The 12,854-nt window shown below is 41.4% G+C and overlaps 1 long non-coding RNA gene across 1 annotated transcript in view; it reads left to right on the forward strand.

The window, feature by feature from the left end:
• LOC140681796 (uncharacterized) overlaps positions 1-12,854 on the forward strand; it is a 98,646-nt gene that overhangs the window by 80,589 nt on the left and 5,203 nt on the right. Inside the window, exon 3 of the long non-coding RNA XR_012052993.1 lies at positions 8,015-8,094. This is a non-coding gene — a long non-coding RNA (uncharacterized lncRNA). The remainder of the gene's footprint in view (positions 1-8,014; positions 8,095-12,854) is intronic.

A 12,854-nucleotide genomic window follows, 5' to 3' on the forward strand; every position in this document is an offset into this window, starting at 1 on the left:
ACAGAGTTGAGCAAAGAGTGTGAGGAGAAGCCAGGCTCAGCATTCAGGACAGAGAGAAGAAACCAGGCTTAACCCAGTGTCATGCAAAAGAACTGCAGTACTTGAGGGTGCATCCTGGCCTGGCACTGATTCAGATAAATGAGATGGCATGCATGGAAATGTCTGACAGGCTCTACATTGAACCAGGTAAGCCTGCCCTAGGAGGGGTGGTTTCGTGCTAATCTCCCTTGCTGTCAAAAAATGTTTCTTTTCTATTGTTTGCAGCCATGATGAATTTCCCACTCTGAAATCAAGTTCTGTCTTCTTCTGCTTCCCTAAAGAATCATGTCTGCTATTAGCAGACTTTTTCCTTTTGATTTTTTTCAGATAAAGCAGATAAATTGGATGTATCATGTTTCCCACCACTAGGCATGTTTTATGGATCATTCATTCACTGAGTCATGTAGCTCTTTTGAACTATTTCTCATTTTTCAATATCAGCCTTAAGTGGGAGCAGCAGATCTAGACATACTACTGCATTTGTTCATGTCAAGTTACAACAATAATCAGGCTAGCTTGAGTGGATAAGAGATAAAGTATCTACTTTTCCCCTATGTTCATATTCAACCCAATCAAAATGGTGATCTCAGCTGAAAAAGTAACACTGTTACCGCTATTTAATTCACTTGTTTTTATTTAACAAAGACCTTGTCTTGGCACCTGTGTAAATAAGACTTGAGAAAAAGATGTGTGCTCTGGCTTTATTTGTTCTGGTTAAAAAAACCTCATTCTTCATTGAGAAAAAAATGTAAATGAGTGTTTTAGTTTGCTCTGCAAATCCGGAAATCTTAATTGGAGAGGCGAGGTCAGAGACACAGGATCTTCTGTGGCAACTTTCCCTTTTAGTGCTGCTTGAAGAATTCTCTTTTCAAGTGGAAGGAATTACTGCCCTCAGAGCTTGCTTTCATCCCTAACACAGCAGCATCACAGAGAAGGTGAATGATCTGTTATGACTGGCGGAAAGGACTGAACTGTTGGGCATCAGTGAATCACCTGAATTTCCCATGTCAATGGAGGAAGACCAATTAATGTAGTTAAATATTTGACTCACTGAGACCCAGAGGGAGGCCTACATTGATACATTTGCCTCCAGTTTTCTGCTCCTATTGTGTCTCATGGTGCTTAAATCTTGAAGAAAAATCCCTCTGCTGGGAACAGGTTACCTCTGCTGTTAAGTGTTTTCTTTTACTTGTTAATAAAAACAATTAATATAAAAAACCTTCTCATATTATTTTGTTGTTCAATTTGGGGGTGGGGTTTTTGTAGGGTTGGTTTGGTTGTCGTTTTTTTGTTTGTCTGTTTGTTTGGGGTTTTTTTGGGGTTTTTTGTTTGTTTGTTTGGTTGGTTTGTTTGTTTATTCCCCTGGGAGAGCAGCAAGTCTGTTTCATCTTACCTTCACAGTTAGAGCATTTAAATAAATATGTAGTAGAATTCTGAATAGTGAAAAAGGGCTCATGGAGGGTTTTCTGTGTGCCTCTGTGTGTGTGTATGCTACCCATTACAAAATCCCCAGCCAGGAGCTGTGTTGTGTACTTCCATTCATCTGGCAGATCTTGAAGAGGTCAGCTGCAGAGTGGGGAAATGAGTTTTGTTTCTTCCCAGAGCTATGCACCTGCTTTTCTCAAATGGGTTAGTTACATCTCTCCTCCTGTCTTCCCTGAAACATGCACGACCCACTCCTTTGTAGCTATTTTACTACCTCTGAGAGCTTAAGAGTAGCAAGATCTATACAATCTCCTAGATTATCACACTGTCAGTCGAAATTGCTGCCTCCAGAATACCTTGTTTTGTCTGTCTTGGGTCTCTCTTGCAGCTGGAGGCTAGAGGCGATCATGAGGTCCCAGAGAGCAGCTTTTCCCCTTTTAATCTACTTCAGAATATTAATCTATTCTGAAGAAAAAGAAGGAAATGTATAAATACTTGTGTGTGTGTCTGTGTCCGTGTGTGTCTGTGTCTGTGTATGTACATTTGCACTTATCTATATATTTAAATAAAGTTACATTTAATTTTTCTGGCACCTACTTGTGGAAAAAAAAAAAAAAAAACCAAACCCAAAGACCAAAAAGGCCCAAAGGCAGAAAGGCAGAGTAGTTCTTACAGATTTAAATAGTAAAACGTATGCTTGACAGAAGTTCAGAAAAAACATCTGCCATTTCATTTTCAGAAATGCCATGTTTGCAATATGTATGGCATCCTGGTCTGCTTCCAGCCTGGATAATTGCATTCTTCCTACCTGTGAATATTCCTGTCATTTCAATTGGATGCAGCGTTTCTTCTACATTCCTTTGCCAAATTATTCTGTGCTGCTGCTGTGTACCCTTAAATGGTTGCTATGTTTCAACCCAGAGACAGCTTCCTATCTGCTCAGAAACAGGACATAAAGCTTTGACAGCTCAGGGGAGGATTCAGCCGGCTGTAATGCCTGCAGGTGTAAAGGATGTAATTTTCAAGCCTTCGCTTTGGGACCCTGAGGCTGAAAAATTTAGAAGGCATGATCATATGATCAGGTACAGTCCATTCATCCGAGATGGAAATTTCATTTTCAGAGATCTTTAGAAACAATAGCCATTCAGGCAGGCAATAAGAAGTATTGGCACAATGACGTGCCAGGCAGGTGCAGCTGCATTGTCCCTAGAGCAGGACTGGATGGGGCTTATCTTGTTTTGCAGATGGACGGAAGCACTCTTGAATCTGCACTGGGCCATGGGCAGGGTTGTCTGCTGCAGGGTTTTCCAGAAGGTAACTTCCAGTAGGAGTGGGGTGAAACTTAGATTCTCCTAGAAGGGTTTTTCCAGGTTCATGCAGGGCAAAAGTTGACATATGGGCATAAGAGGGCTTTGTTGCCCTCTTTGTTGTTGAAAAGATTGAGATTTGAAAGTGAATGAGAAATAAAAGCATAAAAGATCTCAAATATTCCTCATATCTCTCTATAGTTTAGGTTCTCTTCTCCTAGTAGGCTGGATTAGGAACCTTTTGTCACTCAATACATTGCAGAATGCACAGGTATTTTGTGTCTAAAACAGTACTAATACTCTTTCCAAGTAGTAGTTTTAGGACACAAAATGCTGGAAACAAAGAAAAACCCTCTGCAAGAAAGACTAGCTATTCCTCTGCCTTAACTATTGACTGTGGCTTTAATTTGTGTACATTAAATAGTGTAAAAAGTAGATTTGGTTACATTTCACAAATTTTGATGGAATGTTTCAATTTTATAGAAAATCATGGCGGAAAATATTTATTGTTCACTTAAAGAGTAGTTGTCAAAAGGAACATTTTCCACAAAAATATTTTCAAAGTCACACAAAGATCTCTTTCAAAAGGAGTCTTAACTTGGAATTCCCTAGCTTCAGTTATCCCAGCTGAGCCATGTTTCCCTGAAGTGTGAAGATTTCTGATCTGATGGCTACAAACAGGAAACAAGGAAGATTTTAGAGTCCTATTGACCCTGGCTTTGAATAGCTCCCATAGCAAGGTTATTTCAGAGCTGCAAACCCTAGATGTCCTGTAACATCCTTTTCCCGCTGCACAGAGACTCACCAGCATCTTTAGAGCAGAGGTCTAAATTTTAAAAGGAAAAACAAAATGAAAACAAACCAAAACAAAAAAGGCAAGCTAGTGGTCTTTCATTCATTAACTGGTTATTAGAGTGGAGTAAACTGTGATGGGGATTATTTATGTAAATTCCTTTTAGATTCCTGGCTTTACATCCAGAACCATGAATGACGATGAAGTGGCTCCTAATCAGTCACTAAGCAAGGTTTATTAATAGGCAAACTGTGGGAAAGGTAAACTTTAGAAAAGGTAAGTACCTGAGAAAGAAGGACAGCTTGCAAATAGAAAAAAAAATCCAATTTCCCAACGAAGTAATAAGTTAGTCACTTAAATGACATGAAATTGATTCTTATCTTCCCCCTGGAATTGCGCACTTTTTTCTGGCATACATAATAAGGGCATGAAAGAGTATTTCAATTTGGTTTTATCTTTCTTTATCTTTTTTTTCCCGTGTGGATGGTGTTTACTTTATAGTTTTCAACCTGAGTTATCAAGCGGTTGACCTAAATATTAACAACAATCCTTTCCCTTCAGAGCTTTGTGAGTTACTGGACAATTCCTGTGTGTATGGGATACACGCTACATGTGTAGTGCTTGCCAGAAATGGAGGATATCATATCTGAAGCACTTGAGTGATTTGAGTTGTGTTTGCACAGGCAGGCACACACAGGCATGAAGTCTCTGCCTCCACTCAGCACTGGTCTGAGAAGATCCATAAGGTTGGGTTTTGTTGTGTCAGCAGAACTTTATCACAGCTGGCTCCCCAACAGGCTGCTGATACCTATTTTGGCATCTCTACTCAGAACTGCAGTGGACAACATAAATAGGCTATGAACTCCCAAGACATGTCAAAACTGAGATTAATATTCATAGCCAGTTAAACCTTAAAGACATCTTTCCCTTTAAACCTCTCTCCAGACTTTTTTTTCAATCCTCTCTTTATAGGGGATTTTAGAGGTGTAAATTCTGTATGGATTTATAACTCTAAAATCTTTAACAGGAAAATAAAACAAGTTTGTAATGCAAAATATTTTTTAAAAAATCCTTTCTGTCATTCTTCACTTATAAATAAGAAAGATGACAAAAATTACCATCTGCCCCATAAAGCTGTGTTCTGGGAAAGCTATGTGCTTTTGACACAGAGGAAGTGTGGATGTAATAAGACAAAAATATTTCTTTTTGCTTTTGATATTCTGTTTACCAACATACACTTCCTCCTCAAAATCTTTTCTAATTTGAGAAAGGAAGGAGAGCAAATGTGAGTGTACTTCAAATAAAAACCTCTCACTGCACACTTAAAGTGCAAATGTACACAAGGTTTGTTTAGCTTGCAGCAGAAAGGGAACATTTGGAAATAACCCCTCAAGATGGCAAGTACATTTTGGGTTGCATTTTGCCTTCCCGTTCATGTGCAAATGTGGACATTACAATGGGCATTTTCTTTCACCATTGCCAAAGAGAACATGGTCAGTTGAGCACTATCCTTTCCAGAAGCAGCTGCTCTGTTTTGGAAATGGATGTTTTCTCCCTCTTCTGTGCACACTGGAGTGAGTTCTAAAACATACTGGCTTTCCCACCTGCCACCACACCCCAAAAATCCCTGTGCCAAAGTATATGAAAGACCACTGCTGCAGAATTAGTAACTGTTAGATGCATCAGTCAAGGATAAGGCATGAGGTAAGGTCAAGTGAAGCTTGAATCTACCCTTACAGCTAATAGCAGGTCTGAGGTAATTTTATGCATGGCTGTAGGACCCATTCAGGCGTACAATCATTTAACCCTTCAAAATATAGACTGTATAAAGAAAATGTGTACTAAAATTAGAAAATCTACCCAGAAATCTACTTCAATCTGTGAACAAAGAGTCATATTTTCTCACTTCCTAGTAACAAGGAGAATTAATTGCAAATTACAGCTTTTCTTCACTGTTCTGTTGAAGGAGGTGTTATAAATGAAAATTTGTCCAGCCAAATGAAAATAAAAAAATAAAATATTTATTTTGCAATCAAATTCTATCTAGCCAGCCACAAGGAAAGGACAGAGCCAAGCCCAGGGTCGGCCCTGGGTGTGCTACAAAGAAGTCAGCCTCAGCAGAGGTTTTCCTCTGTGCCCACACACCTCCGTCCTGGCACAAGCAAGTTTTATAGGGAAAATTCCGCCTGAGGCCAAGATTTCAGCAATCAGTCTTTTCTTCCATTCAGAGTCCATAGGTTAATGAGATTTTCCTTTTTTGGTGATGGGAAGTGCAATTCAGTGTCTGGAGTAGTTGAATCCCTTGATGAAGTTTACAGGAGCGCTGCATTCACATGTATCTGCCCGAGGATTTCCATTATATACATCTCGGGTCGTTCACGCGATGATCAGTGCCTGGTGTCCCTATTCTCTCCCGACTTGGCCCATCCCCATCTCCTGGCCAGCCACATCCTTTTACGTGTAAATCAGATTTCAACATACACCAGGTTTCGCCTGCGAGGCTGTCGGGGACTCCTAATACAAATGTGTATATCTAACAAATATTCAATATCACATATATCATACTAGAAACCACGCGAATTATATCTACTACACATAACAGAGGTATTGCCCTGGTTATCCCCTGCCATCAGCTCTCAGGGCTTCCTCCCACAGGTGTCCTCTCCCAGTAAGCCACTTCTCCATGGTTTTCTGCCAGTGCCAGTCGAGTGCAGATGGCAGGTGCCTGTGCAAATGCTATCAGCTGTATCAGTAACCTTTCCTATGTTGCTCCAACCCTCCCAGGCCTCCAGTTTCCCTCACCATCTTGAAAATGAGCACGCATCTCTCGCCCCCCTGGAGGGTAGAGGGTGATCTGCACTCAGGTGTTTCCACATGCTTTCAGTCACAGGGCCTCCACTACTGTTCCATCACGTGAGTTATCATCAGAGCTCCTCCAGACTTCGGTTTCTGCCTTTACTGTTTAGGCTCTGTAGTACCTTAGGTGTTTTGCTGAGAAAGTGAAATTTCTACCCTTGCAGTTTCTAACAGGCCCACCATCAATTATACAATGACTGTTGAGGGTAACATTGACCCTCCACAGTACTTAAAGCTAATGCATGTCACTTTCAGGAACAGAATTTCCCTATTCCTACCAGCTGTTAAAAAACCTTTGTTGCAGATCATTGGACCTGTAGAAGAGCGAAGATTCTTGCCACCCTTTTTAAGTAAGGCTTTAGTACAAGAGGCTCATTAGATAAATATCTTCTTTGTAGAGTGAAAATTGTTATTAGACAGTGCTTTGGAGAAGAGCTGTTCCACCGAGCCACCATTTCCAGTATTTTGTGTTACATCATGGTTGGGTCAGTGACCTTTTCAACTTGGCAGGGAATCCACTGAGAAACAGCTGTGGTGTTTTTTCTCTTGAAATGGAAAAAGGAAATTCCTTGCCCTAATGTCTAGCATTGTTAGCATCACTGCAGTAAACTTCTGGGGGATTTTGTAGAACATTTGGTGTTGTTTTTTAACTGTGAAATGCTGATTTGTTTGTCATTTATAGGGGTTACCCCAGGGTGAGCCAACACAGTTTAGTCTTAAGTCACTTTGGTCGTTGTGCCTATAAAAATGTTGCAGACCTTTAAAACTGCAATGGGAAACAGATTACCCAGAGAAATATTCTCCTCTCAGATGCTGAAGAGGTTAGAGCAGAAGCAACTGATCCTGGTATTTGGACACTACAATTTTTCTGTTCTCAGGCTAGCTCTGATTAACATGTGCTAATGTCGATCACTGGTATACCAGGGAAATCTCTACTATTTTCCAGGTTAAAAAGTTAAGCGTGTAGGCCAGAGTGAATGGTCAAAATGTGAAATGGAAGAAACATGAAATACAAGTAAAGTTTCAAGAGTAGGACTGAAGACATCCAGGGATTCAAAGGAATTAAGGAATGGACTGCGTAACTGCACTTCTAGCAGCAATGTTTACAATTGGTAGATTATCGTAACGTTCAATGCTTAACAACTTAGCTCTGCTGAAGTCAAAATCGTTCTAGAATTTACTCCAGTGGCAGAAATAACTTATGACAGGTAATTTGAAAAATCCCCACCAATCAGTGATTATCCTATGGACCTGAATGGCAATCCATATTTTGTTTGTCATGTGGAATGAGAAGATCAGGTCTGTGTTGCTTTCAACCATGCCCATGCAAACACTTGCTCCTTACGTATCCCTGCTGCCATATGGCCTGGGGACTACGCACTATGAATAGTGCCTGAACTCTTGAGAGACAGAGGCAATGGTGATTGAAAGCAGTCAGAAAGACTGGAGAGGAGCTCAGGGTTGTGAAATAGTGCTGGAAAATGGAGCTTGCTTTGGGATTGCCTCCCCTCAACTTTCTAGGTCAAGCGAGTGAGCTGCAGGATGGACTGATTATACTGGGAGTGACAAAGACATTTTATCACTTCACATTTAGGTGATTCACAAGCAAGGAAATTCATAGAAACTCCAGCTGTGTGTGTCAGAAGAGAGCAAGCCCAGCTGGACCCACAAAAGGTAAGTTATCTGTTTCTTCCATTCCTCTCTTACCACTCAGCTCCTCACATATCTCCACTGGTGGCTTTGTCTCTTGTTTCTGCATCTCTGCCAGTGGTATCTCAGTTTCTGTGCATGCACAATTCCTCTTTGCAATATAAAACCTTAGTCACTTTGTACTAAATACTACTACATACACAATAATTCCATGGCTTTGGAGCTGTGAAAATGACATCCTTCCTCACATATCCTGTGTGAGGTTGTTCACAGACTCCACAGTCTTTCTCTTGCTGGGGGACTAAGACCTTTCCTCCTGTTTTGAGGAACTGAGCATGGAATTTCTCATCCTCATGAGAAAACTAGCACCAGAGTCTAAAATGTCATGGGGGGAAGCAAGACAGGGTTTGTCAAAGTATCAGAATTGCTTAATTTCTGTTGACTGTTCTTTCTTTTACAGTATTCCTTCAGGAAAAAGGCTGTCACACTATGACACTTTGTCTGTGACACTCTATGGGGTGCTTCTGCTAATTCAGACAATTTCAAAGGAACTGTGAAAAATTCTGTTTTTCAAGGAAAGAAAAACCTCACTAGGAATTATTTTAGACAACAAGTGACACAATAAGGAGATAAGGTTTGTAGATTTCTTGGACATAAATAAGATAGTCCAAATGAGACAAGTCTGTGAGGAATTTCTGCTGGAGTAAGGAAAGGTAGGTGGCTTGGTGATAGATTAAATTCCTTGCAGACAAAGGCAAATTAATGCAAGTTGGAAGGAAAAATCAGAATGACATACTGCTTGGCTCTGAATTAATCACAACCATGCAACGAAAAAAGTGTCACAACAGACATCTTAGCCAAGCCATATGCTCTGAGAGCAGCAAAAGTGTTGGCAAACTGATAAAATGTAGGAGGAAAAAGATAGAAAACAATATTGAAAACAATGTAATATAATTATATAAGCCAGTGACATGTCCTCTCTGTTCCTTCTAGGTCAACCAGCTTGAAAATAATACTGCAGGAATATTAAAAAAAAAAAAAAAAAAAAAAAAAAAAAAAAAGTGGTGTGAGCTTTTTATGTAAGGAAACTGTGGAAAATGTAGAGATTGTTAGATTAGAAAGGAAAAGGAAGTGACAGCATGACAGAAGTGTACAAAATAATTCTTGCTGTAAAGATTGCCTTCCTCACAAAACAAAAGTATTGGGACATGAAACTGAATAACAAGACATTTACAACCAATAAAACAATCCCATTTATATAATGTTTAATGGGTATGTTTAATGGGTGAGTTAGACATCTACATGAGCAATAGGAACAGAAAGATTTTGTTGGAAAAGAAAATAAATAGGAAAATACTTACCTCTGTGTGATTTGAGTCAAAACAAAACTACAGTGTTACAGAGCAATTTACCCCTATGGGCATGTTATACTCTTAATATCCTTTATGAACAATTTTCCTGAGAAGAATTTAGGCAAACTTTGAAGAAGGGTACTGTGGTCAAAGCTCACATCTGCTCTTACACGGAGAGCAGCTGTGTTCTGGCTTTGTACTGTGGTGAGGACTAGCAAGACCTACACCATGTATAAGCAAAATGACTGGAAGGAGCACTGGAAGGAGGTGAGATACCAAGGTGCCATATCTGAGATTCCCATAGCACAAACACTTGTGGATGTGATAGTGAGACCATTGCTGTCTAGAGTCTTTGGTCCCAGTGTGCCTATCCCATTTAGCATAACTCTTGATAGGCAATCCACACACCATTGGCAATAGCTTTAGTTTCCAAGAGTTTCAGATCTGTGGTGGCCCATGATGGTGGCCCATGATTCAATGACGCATGCAAAAACCTGGGAATGGAGAGTGAGAGCTGGAAAAGCTGGATGCATGGTAGTCTTGTCTAGACTTGGCTGCATAGAGAGATGTGTGGGTGAAGTACTCTACTGAGAGCAGACGTCTGTGGAGATGCATCCACAGAGTTTTCTGTGTGAGTAAGGACAAAATTTTCTAGCAGATTGTCCTGGTTCAGGACAAATTTGGGAGAGAACCCCCAAAGGGTTCCTCTAGAAGGCAGATTCAATCAGCCCCTCCTCCAACCAGTTTGGGAAAAGATACCTCCTTGGAGAAAAGTGGAAAAAACTGTTTATTAAACAAGAAAACCTAAACAATATGGAACAATAAAATCTCTTGCCGCTCCAAAAGAGAGACAAACTCAGAACAATCCCCTCCCCAGGCTGCAGCTGGGCTCGCTCGGTCTCTGCTCAGCCCCTCCGGCGCTGGCAATGCCACGGCCCAGGCCCGGCCCGCTGGGCACAGGCGCTGCTGCTGCTGCTCCTCTGGGGTTCATCCAGAGCAGCCTGAGCAGGGCCAAGAAAGGAAAAGCCACAGTCCAGGGAACTGCTTTGCCTCAGCTAGCTAAAACGAACTAAAAGCGCAGGAGGGCTCTGTCCCGCTGTCTGTCCATCCGCAGACAACACAGCCCAGGAGCAGGAACGTGGAGTCAGTGCAGTTTCTGAAAACAAACTCCCCGCTTCTTCTCCCCCCTTCGCTCCTGGAACAAGTCTTAAAGGTGCAAAACTTATTATTCAGCATAAACAGAACAGATGACTGGGGATAAAAGCATCATATAGTCAACCCAGGACACAGATGTAGTGCAGCAAGGAATTGTTCAGAATCACTTTACCATGTCTGACGTCTTAATATAAACTACACACATTTGTTTATATTAAAAACATAGAAATATTTCTTGATTATGTACTGATCAAGTAATTTTATTCAATAATTAGAGATGACGGCTATCTTTTGTCTTGATCCACATAGGAAATTAAACAGTTGCTTGTCAGTCTCATCATCTCCCTTTCTAGGTGGAGCTATAGCTTAACTGGAACTACATGGAAATTTTTTTCCCCCACAAAATGATATTTTGGGAGATGTTTCCATAAAATTTCTGTGTGAAACATGCTACACTAAATGGTTCTCCAGGGTATTTCTGTGGTCCAAAGGAGAATAAATCCAAGCCCTTGGTCTGACTGAGATGTAGTATTTAATTCCAATTCCAACTCAAATCAAAGAATATTTCCTGTGTTCCCAATAGCCAGCTGTGCCACATAATGCCTGTGCTCAGAGTGGGCAGCTTCATTTTCACTTCAGCAAGGAAATCATATTTCAAAAATAGTAAATTTTGCCAAAGAAATGAAACAATAAGTGTATGGGGACTATGGACTGCCATCAATTATATTTTATTGCATGGCTCAATAACTATATTGCACGTTGTCTTGTTAAATCTACTCAAATTGCCACCTTGCAGAAATATTTTCCCTCAACGATCAGCCTTTTGCCGTGTCCTCTCCCTCAAGCCTCGTCTCACCCCCGGCTAGCTCTCCGTGAGGGAGAGAGCGGGCAGGTCTCCAGCACTCCCCACTGGACCTCAGTGGGCTTTGGAGAGTGCTGTTTCTGGGTTCGAAGAAGCAGCCAAAAACCTCGCAGCATAATGAAAGAAGAGAGTCCTCCTCTGGGGGCCGAAATCCTCTTTATTACATCCCAACGGGGACAACACAGGAAACAAGGATCCAACAAACAGAGCTGGTGCCTGCCAGAGAAGGCACCTGGAACAGGGTGACAGAGGGTTTTATAGGACGGGGGGAAGGGGACAACTTGGACCAGTGGGAGTCCGAGGGGAGTGGCTCGCTCTTAGGGAAGGGCCAATAGGTGAGGGGTATGGGAGGGGCCCAGGACCTGACCCAATCACCCGACGCCCTGGATGGAAGATTCTGGATGGAGGGGCAGGGACGCCGGATGACAGACAGTGATCCTGGGAGGGGACAGGGGAATGACTCTGCACTTCTGGGGAGGATTGACAAGGGAAGGAAGGTGGGAAACAGGGGATGGAACCAACCTAGTAAGGGGTACATGGAACAAACCAACTGCAATGTGAACGAACATAGAACAAATCGCATACATAATATAAACGCAATAAAACATAAAATAACACAACTCTACAGCCTTTCACAAGAGAAACTTGTGAGTCAGTTGCTCAGACTTGTGTACAAGCAAGCCCAGAGATGCCTGCATATGTAAAGGCAATGCAGCTGCTGAATTTGTGAGCATTCATAAAGTGGTTGTGATTAGAAAGGACCCTTGGAGATCATGTAGTACAATGCCAGTACTAAAACAGGGCCATCGACAGCAGGTTGCCCAGGACCATTACAAGAATTTTTAATAGAGCCTGTTGTGATAAGAAAATGGGAAATTCTTTAAAATGGAAAGATTATACAGGACAGAAGGAAGAAATCTTTTGCAAATAAGGATGGTGAAACACAGGAAAGACTTCCCATTGGTGCCCATTCCTGGAAACATTCAAGGTCAGGATATATGGAGCTCTGAGCAACCTGATCTACTTGAGAATGTCCCAGCTTATTGCAGATGCTTGGATTGGTTGACCTTTAAAGGTGCGTTTCAGCCCAACCCATTCTATGATTCTAAGTCAAGTTTTGAACCCCTGTAAGGACAGAAATCTGATGGCCTTAGAGTAATATGTTTTTCTTCTCTTAAAATAGAATTTTCTGCTTCTTGGCTTCTCACTTGACACCACTGATAAGAGTCTGGCTCTGTCTCCTTTACTCCCTTCATCAGATGATTATTGATATTGATAAGGCACCTCCTGAACTTTTTCTTCTCCGGGTTGAGCAATCCTACTTCTCCCAGCCTCCCTTTGTGAGGTACTCCTGTCCCTTAATCACCTGAGTGACCCTTTGCTGAACTTGCTTCAGCAGCTCCAAGTTTCTCTGA

This window comes from Taeniopygia guttata, chromosome Z (assembly GCF_048771995.1).
Source record: "Taeniopygia guttata chromosome Z, bTaeGut7.mat, whole genome shotgun sequence".
Taxonomy (NCBI): Eukaryota; Metazoa; Chordata; class Aves; order Passeriformes; family Estrildidae; genus Taeniopygia; species Taeniopygia guttata.